At 43.2% G+C, this 20008-nt stretch overlaps 1 pseudogene; it reads left to right on the top strand.

Annotated features, from left to right (window-relative positions):
* The first annotated feature begins 15080 nt into the window (after window positions 1–15080).
* Window positions 15081–17775, top strand: LOC143509591 (toll-like receptor 2; annotated as a pseudogene).
* Window positions 17776–20008: the final 2233 nt, after the last annotated feature.

Below are 20008 nucleotides of genomic sequence, written 5' to 3'. Positions count from 1 at the left end.
CTGTTCCACTCAGTGCAATCTGGAAAGACTTTGACCAGCAGGTCTCCAGGCTTGTGACCAGTAATTGGAACCCATGGCTGATTCAGTAATGGAAGTGTGCTTTTGTGGAACGGTTTCTCCATTATTCTAATTCAATAAAACAACAGTGTCACAGTTAAATGGCCTAAATGGGCCTTTTGGAAGGCTCAGCTGAGCAAATTGTTTTACAGGTAACGAGTTCTGTGATTAGTCTAACGAGTAGGACAGGTGCGGTGAACACCTGATTTGCTTTCTGCACAAAAAATGCATTCAAAGAATTTCATGATTGCACTATTTCAAATTATTCTAATTTGTTGACCAGCACCTGTATATAGACAAACAAACGACCCTCAGGTGAAACGGATCACGGGCTCCGCCCACCTGAGGGACGCACACAACGTAACAATACAAACAACAGCTGCTATGGACGGATGCGACCGGTAGGGGGCCGCCTCACCGTGACAGACCCCCCCACCAAGCCTCACTCCCCTCCATTGGGTGTGTGGCCCACAGCGGCAGCACACAAATATGAAGAGGCAGGAAGGCAGGGACAAGGCAGGGACACACCCCCTGCAGTCCAGGAGCTGAAACACAAAACACAAAACATTGATTAGCTCACCTCCCTGGGCGGGACCCTGGACCGACTGGGCCGTCAATAACACAAAACCACGCCCCAGTCGGACACAGGGCCCTCACGCTAAGACAAAACGAATACGCAATGACTAGACAAACAAAAAAACTGTACAAACAATGAACGAAATGGGACCCACACGTGTGCGCTTGGTATGACAGTGACGCGCCGCTCCGATTCGCAGTCGCTTCCCACATAAAACACAAGAAACACGGGGAGCGAGGCGACTGTGACGAGCGGCACCCGCGTCACACATGAAACATTCAACACCAAACACAAACGAGCGACGCACACTCATCCACACGTGCCGTTCACGCGTACACACTTTAAACACTCACACAACATGAAGAGTTGTTTCCAGGGAAGACGCCCTGGTCCTCGCCGTGCCATAAACACAATACAAAAGCATGGCGGAACTCTTCACAAAACACCACGCAGACAAACACTTACCACAAGACATGACCACAAACGAAGGAGAAAGAAAAGGAGACTGGCGGCTTCCGAAAGCGGCTGGTCATTCTGTGGCGGGCAGGGTGTGCGAAATAAAATGGAAGCGATCACGCCAAGTCTCAGGGAAAAAGGATGGTTTAATAGAAAAGGGCTCAAGCTAGAGTGTATTTTACTCTCAACATGTCTGTTGCTCCTAAGGCCATAGTAAATAAAATACAGTATAGAGGTGTAAAAAAGGGGTTAAATATGGAAATGTTTTTAAATGTATTATTTTGCTGTATTTATTCAGTGGGTCAGCATTTGGAGGATGAGCTATCAACAGCTAGTAGCAGTGAAACAGCCTTGACAGGTAACAGTGGAACAGTGCAGTGGAAGACCAGAGAGATGCAGCAGCTACTGAAGTGGCTGAGGATGTGAGAGTGAGACAGGCAGCAGGATGTGAGGTAGCCCAGCCAAGCTCTGTACTTGACAGTCACCTTGGATTTTTCATAGATGAAACAAAATCTATTGGGGAAATAGCACAGGCTGTGTGTCAGATGTCTGATGACCAAAAGTACAATTTGCTGAAAAACCATGCCAGACCTTCGAAAATTTTTATTTTCCCAACTACATTCATTGGTGGGTGCAACAGGGCATTCAGGTATGATTGGTTTGAGGAGCATGGATGGTGGCTGGTTTACAGCATAACTCAATATTAAAATACTAAAATCTGAATATAAAAAAAACTATATTTTAAAATGGTCTGTATCTTTTCCACACATAGCCTGCAATGTCATGAACAGCCTCTGAAATATTAGTGCCAGATTCATGCAAATGCAGTTTTGGAGTTCTACCTCGCCACTAAAAAGGGCTTAACTGTTGAGATCAATGTTGTTTGTGTGCTCTGTAGAGCCAGAAAAGAGTTTTCAAACAGCATCAAAACCATCTGTTTGTAATTTAAATTGACATAATCAAGGTTGAATGTGTAGTGCTCTAACCTCTTACTTAAAACACTCTTAGTCCATTTCTCCCTTTATATTAGTGGCAGATTCATGCAAATGCAGTTCTGGGGTTCTACATTGCCACTAAAAAGGCATACAAAGATTGATGAAAATCTGTCGGTTGGGTTCCAAAGTGCCTGATTTCCCGTAAAATGACCCTAAAGGAGAGGGAAAAACAGACAGACAGTGAAGGCAAGACCCAGTTAAAAAATAAAGAAAAAAAAAGAAGGACAGATACAAAAGATGGAGAGGAAAATAACAATGAAGAAAACCAACAGAGACAGACACAAGCAGAGATACAGAGGAGGGAGAGCAACAACAGACCTAGGTGAGCAACAGAGAGAGGCAATGAAGTCCCAGCACAGTTGTAGGAAGATTTGAATAAGACTGAACACTTCAATTTATATCATTATTAATTCATGTTTAAGTTTTAATGACCATACCGATAGTGTACCTCATGAAGTAATTTTTATCTATTTATGTCAACAGTAGAGAGATAGGCAATAAAGGACAGCAACATCAGAGACAGACAATGGAGGGTTTTAGGTAGGGAGCAAAGTTATACTGTCCTCATGTTTGGCCATTTGAGGCCACCGTAGCCCCACTATGCCTTGGGGCGGTTTTCCCTGTATTGAATGAATGTTTCAATTTATATAGCACCTTATCTAGATACCCAAGGCGCTTTACAATTGTTAACACAGCTACGTTACAGACAACCAATCACACACTGGCGAGAAGCGGCAGCCAATTGCACACAGCGTACTCTCTACCAGGATCCACAGGCCCCTGGGGGACTGAATGGGGTGCAGGAAGGGGAGAGAGGACAGACCCTAGTGGCAGAGCACCATCCACCACTGGGCACACAAGCACACACACACACTCAGACAACAACTTGTTTTTATTGAACAGAGAGAGAGAGACACAGACACACACTCAGGGAGAGACACAGACTCAGGGAGAATTTGTCTGGGACTGCCAATTTACCTTACCTCCATGTTTTTGGACTGTGGGAGGAAACCGGAGATCCCAGAGGAAACCCACGCAGACACAGGGAGAACATGGAAACTCCACTCAGATAGGGACTTGAACCCAAGACCCCAGTGCTGAGAGGCAAACGTGCTAACCACCAAGCCACCATGCTGCCCAATGCAGCTGTACATGCTGTACAGCAATACAGCACCATGCTGTATTCAGATAAGTTCAATCTGCAGTAAAACACACCGTTACCTCACTCTTGTCTGTCTCCTCATTATCAACCAAATACACAACAACTTGGCAACGAAGGTGGGATGTGTCTGATCTCACATGTGGAAGTGGGAGTGTTCGTTTTTGTAAATAGATGTTTCGTTTCCTCAAGTTACTCGCGTAGTTGATTATTATTTTTTTTTGTTGGAATGAGCAATACCTCAGCCGACGAACGCGCGGGAGAAAGTAACGACAGCTTAGCACTGCCAGCGCCACCTGGAAACAACACCGAACAGCAAAGTTCATATCAAGCGACCGTCAACAGGCAAACGAATGAAGGACAGCGTGGGGAAACTCCTTTTACAATGGTGGGTGTACTGGGGAACATTGGCCCATTTGATGACACTGTGGAGCAATGGAGCGCATATACAGAGCGGTTTGAATTCTTCGTCTTGGCCAACGGAATCAGCGCGGAGAAAAAGGTAGCTACCTTCTTAACAGTAATGGGCGCAAAGACTTTTAATCTGTTCCGAGCGCTGGCACAGCCCAGGAAGCCAGGAGAGTTCACATTTGACGGTATTGTTAAAACTCTAAGTGAACATTTCTCGCCTAAACCATTGATGATTGCGGAACGGTTCAGATTTTATAAACGTAATCAGGAGGAGGGGGAGAGACGGTGACTACGTTTGTTGCTGCGCTCAGGAAGTTAGCTGAACACTGTGAATTCACAGAGAACACGCTTAATGATGCAATTCGTGACCGACTGGTCTGTGGACTACATAATGAGGCCGCTCAGAGAAAACTGCTAACTGAGGACAAATTAACTCTGACCAGAGCAATTGAAATCAGTGTGTCAATGGAAATGGCTGCAAAAGAGGCACAGCAGCTGAGCGTAGCCACGGCTAAGGTGCTGAAGATAGCCAGTACTGAGGACAGCTCGTCAACGAGGCCATGTTATCGATGTGGCCAACAGGGCCATCCGGCAGCAGAATGCTGGTCTAAAGAATTGGAGTGCCATGCCTGTGGGAAAAAGGGTCACATTGAAAAGGCCTGTCGTGGCAAGAAAAAGGGAACTCAGTCAATGCAGAAAAACACTAACAAACACAAAGAGAATGGCTGCACATTAGAAAACAGTGCATGTGGTGGAAAAAGAAAATAGTGCCAGCGAATCCACAGACGACGAGTTGCCCCTTCACATTCTGTCGCTGACGGGAAGATCTGACAGCTACTGGACGACACCCTTGTTGGAGGGTAAACCAGTGCAGATGGAAATCGACACGGGGGCAGCAATGTCACTGGTTTCAGAGACAGTGTATTAAGAACACTTACACCACTTACCAATCCAACCAGCACGGGTGGTGCTGAAGACCTACACAGGGGAGACAGTAGCTGTCAAGGGCTTGGTCAAGGTCAAAGTGGAGTTTAACGAACAATGCGTAAAGCTGCCCTTATATGTTGTCCGAGGAAATTACCCGTCCCTACTAGGACATCATGGATGGATAAGGTGCGGATCGACTGGCCTACCATCCACATGCTGAGTCCAGGAGAGTCTGCTCTAGAAGCGGTATTAAAGAAACATGACGAACTCTTCACTGAAGGACTAGGGCACATGAAGCGTATCACTGCAAGGCTGACCCTGAAACCAGGCAGCAACCCCCGATTCATTAAGGCGAGACAGGTCCCATACGCACTGCGACCAAAAGTTGAAAAAGAGCTGGACAATCTGGTGAACAGTGGGGTGCTTGAACCAGTGTCTGTCAGTGACTGGGCTACCCCAATCGTGCCCGTCCTTAAGAAAAATGGTAGCCTACGAATTTGCGGCGATTTCAAAGTGACTGTTAATCCACACTGTAAAAAAAAAAATCCTAAAAAAACGGTAAATTACTGGCAGCAGCGGCTGCCAAACAAAAACTTTAATTTTAAAGTAAAAAACCCTGATTAAAATTAAGTGGAAAAACTATAAATTTACAGAAAAATTCATTAAACATTCTGCAGAGAAATAACGTTATTTTACAGATTTTTCCTGGATTATTATGATTTAGCACTTTTAATAGAGTGACAGCACTAATATTTTTGCAGAGAAATATCGTTATTTTACAACTTTTACCTGAATTATTATGATTAAGCACTTTAAAAAAAGTGACACCACTAATATTTTTGCAGAGAAATATTATTGTTTTACAACTTTTAACTGAATAATTACAATTAATTATTACAATCCAGCTGCAAGATGAATTTTAATTGCATAGGATTTTCTCCATTAATCTGGAAAGATTTTGACAAAAAATACTGCAGTTTTAAGTTTGTTCATAATCATTACATGTTGTAACGGCTTCAAGTCAGAAGGACAAGAATGAGCAATGACACCAATGTTGGTGAACTGATATTTTATAAGCAACACAAAGGGAGGGGGAACACTAACGCACATACAACACACATCCAGGGAAACAGGGGGAACTCACCGCAGGGCTTGCTGGGAAGTCTGTAGACTCCACCCCTCAACGCTGCCCATTGGCTGACGGTACAATATTCAGCCACCACAGAACGTGATAGAGGCGGATTTTTTTAAAACCCCATTAATGTCTGCCACCCAAAATTTAATGTGACTATTAATCATTAGCGATAGAATAGTCGGCGACGTTCCTAGCAAATTAGACTTAAAAGCCTGTTCCATTACAATGTACGTCTACCAGTATATCAGTTAATCTGACTCTCAGTGTGTTACAGGTTATTTCCTTGGTTATGTTCAAGTATAGACCCAGTGTTTAGAAATGTTTCTTTTGAAACTCCAGCACCCAAACAAACTGCCATTTTCTATTGCCATTGACTGCACAAGAACTGAGAATGAGAACCGACATCAATAGAGATGGAACAATCAACAGAAATCTCCCACAGCCATTACTACTGTTACATACTTTAGACATGCCAATGTAAAAATCTAATGTCTGAACTGACATTGGGAAGTCACTCTTCATTCTGTAGTCATCATAAAAATGAGCATAATCATGATTTTCAATTGCAGAAATGTTTTTTTTTCTTCGTCAAATCAATTACCATCACGTTCTGTGGCAAATTAATATGTCTGGACCCTATATATTTTGTTCTGTGTACATTTTTCTCCTGAACATCCATGGATCCTCTGAATTACGAGGACGCCTAACAATCAAAATACGAGTATTGCCACATGTAAGCTAATACTATGAAAACCCCATTCATTGAAAATCATGTTTAAACCAGCAGTGCCAAACAACTAAACACATCGCCAAAAGACATTAGATAATACAAGTTAATAAGATTTTGATTAAAATAACAGAGAAAAAAACGTTTTTGTTCTTACAGACATAAACCTTCATATAATCAACCGATTGTTTAATTGCAGATAATTGCTGTAATTGTACATGAACCTGTATGTAATTTAAGAAAGCAGAAAAATACCGTATAAATAATACTGTGTAACTGTGTAAATAAAAGCGTGTAACTTGTAATTATTATCATAATACTTAAAATAAAAGATATTTTGTCAAATTACAAATAATGTCTGTAATTTTACAAAGTTTTGTATACAATTGGAAAAAAATTTTAAACTACACTGAAATATTTACAGTTATTTTCCATAAAATTAGGATTTTTTTACAGTGCAGCCTTGCTAAATGAACACTACCCGCTACCCCTCATCGACGACCTGTTCGCAGGTCTAGCAAATGGCAAACAATTTAGTAAAATCGACCTGAACCAGGCCTACCTGCAGATGCCAGTGGACCCCGAGTCCAAAGAGTTACTGACAGTCAGCACTCATAAGGGCCTTTTTTGGTACTGCCATTTGGCTTTTGGAATCACATCGGGCCCCGCACTCTTCCAAAAGGCCATGGATCAGATTCTGGCAGGGCTACCGGGGGTACAGTGCTACTTGGACGATATCCTTATAACAGGGCGGGACAATGCCGACCACCTCCATAACCTGGACATGACACTACAGAGGCTGAGGCAATATGGACTGAATGTCCGCAAGGGAAAATGTGAATTTTTCCAATCCTCCATCGAATACCTGGGCCAGGGGCGGACTGGGGAGAAAAAGTGGCCCGGGAGTTCCTGACAGACTGGCCCACTAATATATATATATATATATATATATATATATATATATATATATATATATATATATATATATATATATATGTGTGTGTGTGTGTGTGTATACTGTATATGAATCTATACATGGCATGTAGTGTATATGACGGCGTTTATTGTCATATGGACAATATTAATTCCAGCAATAATATGATTACAATATTGGCTTTTAAATAGTCCACCATAAGACCACCAAACAAGTTGTTAAATAGTCCACCATAAGACCACCAAACAAGTTGTTTTACGCAAAGTGCATCCTAAAGAACAACCTACAACCCACAACGTGGGTATTTCTTCCTCTTACCTATTTGTGGTGGTTAGTTTTAATCTAAGAATTTCAATAGCTTTAAAAAAAACAGTGCACAGTGCTCTGGAACCTTGAAGACCGCCACTTGCGTCCGTGTTAACCGTGTTAAGGTAATTGCAGTTGCAGAGGCGACAGCAGTACATTTAAAATAACATGTTATCTACAATTTAAACTGCTGTATGTTTTCGTAGTCCGGCCCGTATTTTCTGGGACAAGTTGGTTTTTTTCTGATCTCCGCTGCATACTGTCAGCCCGCACCAGCTGGCCCAGTCCGGTCCAACTCGTTCATGTGTTTACAGGCTCAGACCGCGGCCGCGCTGAGCAGGTTTGCCTGACTGGAGCGGGGGAGGTAATAGACACAGTTAAACAGCAGCGTGACTACGGGCCGGGGCCGCAGTGGCTCCTCCACGGGCTGAGTTAAACCACCGGCGGCCAGCGGCCCGGCGGCCCACCGGCCCACTAACCCATCGGCCCACCGGGGAAATCCCCAGTAGCAATGTATGCCAGTCCGCCCCTGACCTGGGCCATGTGATTGATGGCAAGGGACTACACAAGGCCCCCTCCAAGACCAAGGCCATCTTGGAAGCCCCAGCACCACAAAACGTCAACCAGTTACGCTCATACTTGGGGCTCCTGAACTATTATGGCTGATTCATTTCCAATCTCTCCACCTTATTGAAACCCCTCCATGAACTGCTGAGGCAGGGGAAGAAATGAGAGTGGTCAGAGACTTGCCAAATGGCTTTTCCCAGCTCAAAGGAAGCCCTTCTGAACTCTGACGTGCTGACCCACTTCGACCCGGCACTGCCACTTCAGTTAGCCTGTGATGCTTCCCCCTATGGGGTTGGCGCAGTTGTCTCACACATTATGCCGGACGGCACGGACAAACCCATCGCTTTCGCCTCTAAGACCCTCAACAAAGCTGAATGTAACTACGCGCAGATCGAGCGGGAGGCTCTGAGCATCGTGTTTGGAATTAGAAAATTCCACCAAATCTGTTTGGGAGGAGATTCACGCTTCTGACCGACCATAAACCGCTAACGGCCTTACTGGGACCATACGAAGGCATTCCACTGTTGGCCACAAGCAGAATGCAGAGATGGGCCCTGCTGCTGTCGGGCCATAACTACGACATCAAGTACCGCCGATCTGAACTACACGGTAATGCAGATGGTCTCTCCCGTCTACCACTCCCAGTGGCGAGGCCAGTGACCCGACAAACTGACATCTTCTACTTCCAGCAAGTGGCCAACACCCTTGTCACAGCAAAACAAGTGAGACATGCCACACGGAACAATCCGGCGTTATCTATCGTGATGGATGCCATCATCGCAGGCAGGAAAATCTCCAACTCACCGGACACCAAACCTTACTTGGCCAGACAGCAAGAACTGTCTGTCCAGTCAGGATGTCTGCTGTGGGGCAGAAGGGTAATCATACCCCCATCTCTGCGAAGCTCCATGCTGAAACAACTTCACGTCGGGCACTGCGGTATAGTGCGCATGAAGGAGCTGGCCCAGAGCTACTTTTGGTGGCCGGGGTTAGACAAGCACATTGAGGAAAAGGCAGGCCGTTGCACCACCTGCCAGACTGTGCGAAACGCACCACAACCAGCAGCAGTCCACCCATGGGAATGGCCCGCAGAGCCGTGGCGGCGCATACACATCGACTTTGCTGGACCATTTGAGGACAGAATGTTTCTGGTGGTGGTGGACGTTCACAGCAAATGGCCGGACGTGGCCATTATGAGGTTTACAACTACCGGGAAAACTATTGAGCAACTGGAGGAAATGTTCAGCCAGTATGGAATACCGGAACAGCTGGTGAGTGACAATGGGCCCCAGTTTGTCGCTGAAGTCCACCAATGGACTGGCGGAGAGATTTGTACAAACCTTAAAGCACAGTCTAAAGGCATCAGTGAACCAAGGGTCCCTTCATCATAGACTGCAGTTTCCTGCTGACTTACCAAAACACGCCACACAGCACCACTAAGGCATCTCCCGCTGAGCTCCTCCTGAAAAGAGCGCTGCGCACCCAACTGGACTGCATACGCCCCCCGTCAAGGAGCCAAGCAGTCAGCTAGAACAGAGCCGACGTAGGTCAGGCACGCCGCGGTCTTTTCATATAGGAGACCTTGTCCTAGCTCGCAATTACCTAAGGGGTCCCAAGTGGGTGCCAGCTGAGATAGTTGCCATCACTGGTCCACTGTCATACCAAGTACGCACCAGCAAAGATGCAGTGTGGCGTCGTCATATTGACCAACTGTTGGCCAACAAGGGCCCCGCCTTGGAGCTGATGGACTCTCCAGCACCGGACTGCACAGACCAGGCTGACACGGTGGAGGACCTGGCTGCCCCCGACACCCTGCTGGCCACACTTCAGGAAGACAACACTGCAGACCAGGTCCCTCAGCCCCGATCAACAACAGAACCACCCAAGTAATGACTAAAAGTCAGTTTTTGAGATAGGGTTTCTTAATACAAAGGGTGCATTAGACCAGGGGCTCATCTCCAAAATGCATCAATGACTGCTTGACGAAGCTGTTCTACTTTGATACTTGAAGAAAAAAAACATCAATAAATAAATGCTCAATAAAATGTAGGCTACTCGTGTTCAATGGTTTATTCAGTTAAACATGAATTTGTAAGCCTACATACTGTACATTAAAAGGGGTTGATAACATGTTCATTCAGCTAAACATGATATTTGAAATGTAAGCCAACATTTAGTACATTTAACCTCACGGACGTTATTTGGGGGGGACTTTTTCAAAAGCCGTTTTTGGTCCTCTGCAGTTTTAACGGTTAAAAAGAAATATTTAAATAGCGACGAATCTAGCGCTAGGACCATGCAGAAAACGACCGCTCCGAGCTCCGTTCCGGTAACACTTTACGTTCCTAAAAATGAATTTCTGAAAACTGAATACAGTTTTTGAGAACTGTCTTTTTTGTTGATATTCAAATGAGGGATCAGGATTTTTCATTTCGTGTAGATACTTTGTCTGAAACTGCCTGCAACTCAAAGTGCTTTACAGTATAAATAAAAAGAAACATTAAAAGGAGATAAGACAAAAAGAAAATGTTAAAAGAAATTAAAAATAAAAATATTAAAATAACATAAAAAGTAAAAAAGTAAAGTCAATAATATAATAAAAACGTAAAGTAAATAAGATAAAACTATTAAGATAATTAGATTTAGAAAATATTAGACAACATAATGTAATAAAGTAAATAAGATTGAGAGTTTCTTAACTAAAAGCAGATCTAAACAGGAATGTTTTGAGACTGTTCTTAAAACTATGCAGGGATGAAATGCCTCTGAGCTCTTCAGGAAGAGAATTCCAGAGCTTTGGGCCATAGTGGCTAAAAGCACCCTCGCCAATCTTTAATCGGCTTTTAGGAATCACCAGTACCACATAGATGTGAAGACTCTTGATTTTTTGGCTAGCAAGGGACACAAGGTCAGTCATGACAAAGCTCAGTTGTGTTGTCCTGGTGTGCAATATTTGGGACAGTGGGTTACCCAGGGTTCTAGGGGAATTTTGCCTGTAAGAGGTTCAGCAATCAATGCAATGTTGCTACCAACCACAGTGCATAAATTGCGAGCTTTCTTAGGCCTCTGCAACTACTGCAGACCCTGGATAGATTCTTATCCTGCGATTTCACAACCACTATACGATCTGCTTAAAGGTAATCCTGGGCAACACGATCCTCTTGTACACTTCTTCTTGGGCCTTTCTGGCATAACATTAGAGATATAACTTGTTCTACTTTGTACAGTCATATCAGTTATTGTTTGTTTTGTTTGTGATTTCTCTTACTATATATGTTTTGTATTTGTAGTTATAGTCCTAGTATAGTTTAGAATCAAAGGGGGAATTGAGAGAAAATATGCTTCTTTCAGATCTCACCCTTTTGTCTCTATGGAGATTATTAATCATCTGCTGTCTGTCAACCCCTGGTGGGGCAACCATCAGAATCCCTGAGAAGTGTTGGTGGTTGCCCCCGAAGGTGATGACTATCAACTACCTAACCCAATGTTGATTGCCCAAGTGCCCTCACCTTCATCCCACAGTGGCCCCTCCTTAAACTCCTCTTCCTCCTCACCTTCATCCCTCACTTACCCCCCTTAATGGCCCCCTCCCCACATTCTAGTGTGTTTTTTCCTCCACTACTTATTTGCTGTTTGGGAATTCTTTTGAAAGACGTCTCACTGTGGGGTGTCAGACAGACTCACTGTAAGTGCCGATATATGTTACAGACTCAGTGTTGGGGCTGATATATGTGACACACTCAGTGTAGGTGCTGATATATATTACAGACTCAGTGTAGGGGCTGATATATGTTACAGGCTCAGTGTAGGGGCTGATATGTGACACACTCAGTGTAGGGGCTGATATATGTGACACACTCAGTGTTGGGGCTGATATATGTTACAGACTCAGTGTAGGTGCTGATATATGTGACACACTCAGTGGTATATCTGATGGTATATCTGACAGTGTAGGTGCTGATATATGTGACAGACTCACAGTAAGTGCTGATATACGTTACAGACTCAGTGTAGGGGCTGATATATGTTACAGACTCAGTGTAGGGGCTGATATATGTGACACACTCAGTGTAGGTGCTGATATATGTGACACACTCAGTGTAGGTGCTGATATATGTGACACACTCAGTGTAGGGGCTGATATATGTGACACACTCAGTGTAGGGGCTGGCAGCCCCACAGGAAGCATGAGCTAAAGTGCATTTAAAAACGAATACAAATATGTCAATGGATTGGGAACAACCTGTGTCATAAACAAATGGAGTAGGCGAGTCCCAAAATGCCTTTCACATATGAGTTTGTTGATACATGCAGGATGTGTCTTCTGTCTGTGTAGTGTTAAACTGCACTGTTAAATGTTAATGTTAAATTCTCAAATAAAAAGACAGGATAGGTTGGAGAGGATTCTGAGGATTTATTTATGTTCAATCAAGTATCGTGACACTTTGAATATGCATAAGCATGACAGCTAGTCCCTCCCTTCTCACAACACCCTTAGATCAGTACTAAAACTTCATGACCTAGTAAGAAAAGTAGTTTGAAGTGGAATTGGGAATTAGGAGTTGGAAAGAAGCAAAAACATCGCTACAAGTAATGCGCCTGGATTTCAACGAAAACATCAACCAATGGCAAAGAATCCATAAATTAAGAATTTAAGTATATTAAGTAAAGCCTTCATCTGTTTAGCCAATTTAAACTTGTGTCATTTGCTCTAATCAAAGTATTGTGGTGAAGAGAGAGCTGAGCCAAAACGCAAAGCTCTCGATTTACTGGTCAATCTATGTTCCGACCCTTACCTATGGTCACGAGCTCTGGGTAGTGACCGAAAGAATAAGATCGCGATTACAAGCGGCTGAAATGAGTTTTTTCTGCAGGGTGTTCGGACACAGCATTATAGATAAGGTACAGAGCACGGTCATCTGGGAGAGGCTTGGAGTAGACTTGAGATGATTCGGGCATCTGGTCCTGATGCCACCTGGGCGCCTCCCTAGGGAGGTGCTCTGGGCATGTCCAACTGGGAGAAGACCCCGGGGATGATAAGCGGATGAGAATGGATGGATGGACTCTGCTGCTCCTTTTCTCTCAACCTAGTATTTTGTCTCATCCTGATACTTTCTCTCATCTTGGTACTTTTGACCTCAGATTGCTGCCTCTGCGTGATTCGATACACCATTAGTATTAACAGTGGCCTTAGATGTCACCCAAAGAGCTTTGGTCCATTGTATAAATGATGCTCCAAACCCTAGTTCATGTAAAGTGACAAAAACTTCCAGTTGACTAAAACAAATAAGACACCTAATAAATAATAATAATAATAATAAAAGCAGTAGTAATAATAAATAATTAGTTGTATATCTTCTGAACATCTGATGGCCTGAGTGTGATTGCTTCTGTAACTCTGGTGGTGTTGTGGAGCGACAGGGTGGACGCTGAGAGGAACGACACTTATTAATGGGCATTCCAAACGAAGGGTTGTACAGGTAGGCTTGGGTCAAATCCGTAAGGGAGTCCAACATAGAAACATAACCAAGACGCACAGACATACCGAAAACAAAGAACAAACAAGCACAAACCGTAATAACCTGGAGAACATGAACATACACGGGGCTGTAAGCGAAACAATGACCAGTCACATACAAGACAAAACTTAGGATATAAATAGACCATACAAAACATGAAACACCTTAATACGCTAACGAAGGGAAGGGTTACAAATCATGAGGTGGGACAGAGAAACGTACATGGTTAACGAAACAAAACATACATGATTGACAGGTGGAGGAGGTGCTAATCGTGACAGCTTCACTACTGCTGCTTTGATCAGTTTTACTGCCAGTGCTGTATGTTTGTTTTTAATTGATTTTAGTTCTGCTCATTGTTTTGCTCTCTCCATTCAGCGCTTCACACCCATCAGTGTGACTTCCTCATTCCTCATCTTCTCTGTGCAAAAATATCCTACCCCACTTCCTCAAGATGCTGCACTGTCCAAAATATTTCTGCCAGCATGTGCAAAGTTCCTGAGAATCACTGTCAAAATAAAGAAAAAAAAAGAATACACAAATATCCAGACAAATCAAGTCAAGGCAAATATATTTATATTGTGCTGTGTGTTTTACAACAGACATCGTCACAATTCATCTGTGTAGATTTAAGGGTCCAAGCCCCCAGTGAACAAGCCAATATGTGATGTAAAACTATAAGAGAACGGGAACTGACTGGAGAGAGCAAAAGCACAACTGCATGACACCAGGAGTAGGTGGACCCAGCAGAATGACAGGCCAGATAATTTGACAAATATGATTTTAAAGTAAGCTCTTACTCTTGAGTTGATCTTCCGATAATGCTTAACCCCCCCCCCGCTCAACAACTTACGATGGCCCCCCCCCCCCGCTCAACAACTTACGATCGCCACCCCCCCCCCCCCCCCCGCTCAACAAAAATTATTGGGCGCATGGGGGGGCACCAAATTATTCTCATCTACTAAAGGGGGGCACGACAGAAAAGTTTGGGAACCACTGTTCTAGGGTATATATTTATGTCTCTTGTTGTCATGTTCAAAAGAGAGAAAAAAAAACTTGCATGAAAAATGCTAATTTAATATGCAATGTAGAATAAAATGTATGTATATGCCTTATGGAGCTGTGAAATATGATCATAGTAGTTACATAGACTTTTTCGTGTTTATTTCTTCGGACTGCTAAAAAAAACATGTTTTTTATTGGAATCCACAGTCATCTTCTATATGTTGTCTAGCTGTGCATTTGTCAGTGTGATAAATGGATATTTTCTGAAAGACTGCATTATCAAAGACTCTTTAATATCTCCAACGATGAAAGTGCTCTGTTACAAAAGAGGCCTGTGTGTTGTGCCTGAACACATACCACAAACAGCAAGAGTGATGGACATTTCCTACAACAAAATATCAGTGATAAAGAAGAATGACTTTATACACCTTTATAACCTTCAAACCTTAAACGTTTCTAACAATCTGATCAAGGAAGTTGAGGATGGAGCGTTTAGAGATTTGACAGCCTTACAGGAATTAAATCTCGCCCAGAACAAACTCACTTTCATCTCAGGAGGATTCTACCAGAACATTTTTAATCTCACTGTGCTTCGCATAGATAAAAACTGGATTACAAATATAAACCCATCTGCATTTCTCCCTCTGATCAGTCTGGTAATGTTGAATTTATCAGGAAATCATCTTTATGACATCTATAAAATACAGTCTGTGTTTCAACTGCCTCACATCCAGGAACTACACATTGGCAAAAATGGATTTTCTTCTTTTCAAACAATGCACATATCAAATACATCAGTAAAACTGAAAGTCCTGGATCTGTCCCATAATCCACTGCAGTTGTTCAAGGTCACAGCTGATGTATTTCCTGACCTTGAAACATTAGATCTGGCTTTCATTAGCGTCAGCATGAAGTGGGATGTGCAAGACAAAAATCACTTCAGAAATGTCAACAGACTCAACGTCAGTGGAACAGCAATGTCATCAGAGATGCTGAAAATAATATTACAAACATTTAACTCTACTCTGGCTAACCTTAGACTTTACTACCTAGGGGAGCAGACAGTGAAAATGCTGGCTAAAACCGTTTGTCTGATTAGTTCACTTAGAACACTTTGTTTGGAGTCAAACATTATCAGATCAATATCAGAGAAGGAGTTAAAGGACTGTACAGGTCTGACAGTACTGGATGTGTCTAATAACAGTCTCACTAATATAACAACACAAGCATTTAAATCAATGAGCAACCTCCAAACATTGAATATGGGCCGTAACAATCTGAATAATGTCCCCACTGCCATCAGAAATCTGTCTACCTTGGAGACTCTAGACCTTAGCTACAATTCCATAATGACATTAAAATGCTCAGATTTGACCAATTTAACACAATTAAAGAAACTTCATATTTACAGAAATCCTTTGACCACCCTGGAACAATGCACTTTTCAGAGTTTATATAATCTAAAGAGGCTCCTTATTGGCTCAGGTAGATTGTATACTTTAAAAGGATATTTCAAGAAGGGTCCCCCTAATCTAGAATATTTGGAGTTATCTCACAACAAGCTAGGTTTAATACACGCAGGTTATTTTGAATGTTTGCATTCCCTTCTGTGTTTATTTTTACAAGACAACCAAATAAAGAATATAGAACCAGGAGCATTTAAAGGATTACATAATCTGACTCACCTAGACCTGCAATCAAACAAGATCACTCAAACTTCAATTAGATCATCTGTCTTCTCGGGTTTCACAAATCTGAAGACACTGCTCTTAAACAACAATGAGATATCATACTCAAACCAGAACAAACTCAGACAACCACCCTTTTTATTTTTGAAGTTTTTATATTGTTTAGCCAGGGCAAAGAAGGAATGAAAAATATTCCTTCAAACTTTTTGCAAGGTCTGAAATCTTTAAAGATGTTCTTTGCTGGAAATCTCAATATTCACTCTATCCATCCTGACACCTTTACATATACACCAAACTTGTGGAGACTAGACCTCAGCAAGAATGAATTAAAGTCACTATCAGCAGAAATATTTATGCCAATTACAAAACTCAGTAGTCTCATGATGATTCAAGTAAGGATGCAGACACTGGACTTTCTCATTCAGGCAAACCTCAGCAAATTACAAAATTTGGTGATTAGAAAAAATTCAATAAGTGTCATTAATGAGACTGTGATTGAATCCCTTCCAAAGTTATCCTATTTGGATATACAAGTAAATGATTTTTCATGTGAATGTGATGATGCCTGGTTCATTAACTGGACAATCACAAACAATGATACGCAAGTTATAAATGTTGATCAGTTCACATGCAGCTACCCATCCAATCTCAGAGGTAGTCGACTCATAGATCTTGATATAAACTCCTGTACTGTTGATGTGGGGTTTTTATTCTTCATCTCCACTACACTCTTGGTTCTTCTGACCCTGCTCAGTTCATTCCTCTATCACTTCTTGAGATGGCAGGTTGTTTATGCCTACTACCTTTTCCTCGCTTTTGTGTATGACAAAAGGCAGCAGAAAAAACAGAAATGTCAATGTTTCCAGTACAATGCTTTCATTTCCTACAACACACATGATGAACTGTGGGTTATGAGAGAGCTGGTACCCCAGCTGGAGGGAGAGCAGGGCTGGAGGTTGTGTCTGCACCACAGGGACTTCCAGCCAGGAAAACCCATCATAGACAACATCGTGGACGGCATCTACGGCAGCCGCAAGACCATATGTGTGATCAGTGGCCACTACCTGAGAGTGAGTGATGTTCCAGAGAGATCCAGGTGGCAAGTTTCCGCCTGTTTGATGAGAAAAATGACATCCTCATCCTGGTGTTCCTGGAGGATATTCCACCACATCAGTTATCTCCATACTACAGGGTGAGAAGTCTAGTTAAGAAACACACATACCTCAGTTGGCCCAGATCACAGCAGGACACCCAGGGCTTCTGGCAGAAACTGAGGGCAGCTCTGGAACCCAATCTGGAAAATAGGACTTAATTCATTGAGGACAACTGCCATGTGGACGGAGGCGACCGGTAGGGGGCCGCCTCACCGTGACAGTATGAAAATCACTAGTACGTATGGCAAAGTCTTAATTTTTTTATTTTTTAGATAGCAGAATACATCTGTCGTTGTAATTTGTTGTATTTAGATTTTTTTTATAGACTAATACCACAGCCCAATACCATATACTAATATCATACACTAATACTACAGACCAATAATATAGTCTACACAGCTCAGGTGAGATCTGTGCACCTTTTACTTTTAATATTTTTATTGAGAAAGAGTATCATACACAATTACAACAAAGACAGTGAACAAAGTCACATATAAAGATAGTGCATACAGTTCCTCCATTTATTTATTTTTATTTTTTTAATTGAACCCTAACACAAACAGACAGAGAACAACAGTCACACGGGAAGGGGGGGGGGGGGGGGTAGCTCAGTCAATCGGTAAAAATGAAAGCTGATTCAAATGTAAAAGAAAAGGATTCCACTTGGAATAGAATGCTGCAGTTTTGCCTCTAACTGTACATCTTATTTTCTCTAATTTAAGAAAATACAAGACATCTTGGAGCCATAGAGAAAAAGATGGGGGCCTTGTTGACTTCCATGCCAATAGAATCCGACGTCTGGCCAATAGAGATGTGAAAGACAAAACATCAGACTGAGGCATGGATAGAGAGGGAAAACTAATAGGCAGGCCAAATATGGCTATTGAGGGACAAGGATCGATATGAATCTTGACAACTTTTGACATAGTGTCAAAATAAAAAGACCAATATTTGTGCAATGAAGGACACAGAAAAAACATATGACTTAAATTACAAGGTGAGGCGTGGCATTTGTCACAGCAATCACTGATTGAATTGGGGTAAAATTTTGTCAATTGGAATTTAGATCTATGAACTCTATGTAAGACCTTAAACTGTATTGGTCACGACCCCAGACTGACGGAGTTCCAGGACCCGGTGAACTGTACAAGCCGGGGCCCCATCAATCATGCGGGGGGCCGACTGCACAGGTGCGTGTGAGCATACTGCATAAGATCAGGTGGAGGCAAGAACCATGGAACACCGGGTGGACCCGAAGCAATGGAGGGAGCAACAGCCGGTAAGTAACAGGATTAATGCGCCTGTCGACCTTAAAGGGGCCTAAATACAGAGGAGACAGCTTTTTTGTCCCACCAAAAACCAGCAGATCCTTGGGCGGATAGCCAAACCCACTATCCAGGATGGAAAGACAGGGCCGGGAGACAGTGCTTATAAGCATTGCGGTGATAACCAGCAGACGCTGATAGCAGGGCCTTACGGGCCTTATGCCAGGCCAACCAACCCCGGCGTACCAAGACACAAGCCCCCAGGACAGCCACCTCCTCCTCCTGGTCGGCGAACATGGGAGGAGCATAACCGTAGATATACTCAAAGGGCGACACTCAAAGGGCTGAGTGCCACAGGGTGTTATGGGCATATTCGGCCCAGAGGAGCTGGTCAGACCAGGAGGAGAGATTGGCGGAGGCCAGACACCTGAGCGTCTGTTCCAGGTCTTGGTTTGTCATCTCTGTCTGGCCATTCATTTGGAGCTGAAAACCTGAGGAACACAGAAGAAGTTTCACAGGCCGAGGGAAGCTTAGTCTTTGAGAAACGGTCAACGATGACCAAGATAGCAATGTTACCCCGAGATGGAGGTAAACCAGTAACGAAATCCAGAGCCACGTGCGTCCATGGTCTGGACGGGATAGGGAGAAAATGCAACCGGCCTAAACGAAAAGACCTACCTACTGGTCCATCCCAGGCCACCAAAACCTTCGTTGCAGGAGTTTGAGAGTGTGGTACCCCAAGAAGCCTACTTCCCAGATGTTAAAGAGCAACTTCTCCAATTTAACATAAAGATGACTTTCTAGCAGGATTTGTAGAATCGCAACAGGCGAGGCTCCACTACTCCCCCTGATGACGGATGATAAAATGCTCTCGTACGTAGAGCATACCTCTGCCTGTTTCTCCCATAGAGATGTAGGCCAAGCTAAGGCTCTGTCTGACAGCAATGCCATCACGTAGGCTACCTTGGCGCATTCAGTAGGGAAGCACGAGGGTTGTTGTTCAAACACGAGGAAACATTGTAATAGAAAACCCCAACATCCTTCAGGATCCCTGGAGTACCGAGCTGGGGACGGGAGAGCGGACTTGAAGCAAGCTGCAGCAGCTGGTGTTTCAACTGGTCTTGTG

This window comes from Brachyhypopomus gauderio, chromosome 3 (assembly GCF_052324685.1).
Source record: "Brachyhypopomus gauderio isolate BG-103 chromosome 3, BGAUD_0.2, whole genome shotgun sequence".
NCBI classification, from domain to species: Eukaryota; Metazoa; Chordata; class Actinopteri; order Gymnotiformes; family Hypopomidae; genus Brachyhypopomus; species Brachyhypopomus gauderio.
The sequence above is the reverse complement of the archived record's forward strand: the minus strand, read 5'-3'. Positions and strand labels throughout refer to the sequence as shown.